The 382-nt window shown below is 68.8% G+C and overlaps 1 protein-coding gene across 3 annotated transcripts in view; it reads left to right on the top strand.

Annotated features, from left to right (window-relative positions):
* Positions 1–382, top strand: part of Clock (clock circadian regulator) — a 125,658-nt gene continuing 125,276 nt past the window's right edge. For all 3 annotated transcript variants that reach the window (XM_010640278.1, XM_010640277.1, XM_010640275.1), the window contains exon 1: positions 1–16. The gene's annotated coding sequence lies outside the window, so the exon portion shown is untranslated. The remainder of the gene's footprint in view (positions 17–382) is intronic.

The following is a 382-nucleotide window of genomic DNA, read 5'->3' as shown; positions in this document are numbered from 1 at the left end:
CGCCTCAAGCCACACTGTGAGGGCGCGGGCTAAGGGAGGGAAGGGGGGCGGCGTGTGGGGCCGGGGGGCGGCGGCCAAGCCGGGAGGAGGGAGCAGGAGCCCAAGTTTTGCTTCTCGTTCTAGCGTAGCTTTTCCCTGGAGTTGGGGCGAGGCCCTCCCGTCGAGGGCAGTTGGGGTTACCTGCGGGCCAGGGACATTATTGGGGTGCGCGGCAGGGCTGGGGACCAGAGGGCGCCCAGGCTACAGCCGATCCCAGCGTCTAGGCGGCGAGCAAAGCCAGACCCGGTGCCCGCAGGGCTTTCGCCCGGACCCGCTAGGCCTGTGACCCACTTTATTCCTGTCACCACTCGGGCACGTTTGGAGCGGCGCCCAATGGGGCGCT

Source organism: Fukomys damarensis, unplaced genomic scaffold, assembly GCF_012274545.1.
Source record: "Fukomys damarensis isolate Sample0158 unplaced genomic scaffold, DMR_v1.0_HiC HiC_scaffold_35, whole genome shotgun sequence".
Classification (NCBI taxonomy): Eukaryota; Metazoa; Chordata; class Mammalia; order Rodentia; family Bathyergidae; genus Fukomys; species Fukomys damarensis.
Note: the sequence above shows the minus strand (reverse complement) of the source record. Positions and strands in the feature narration are given on the sequence as shown.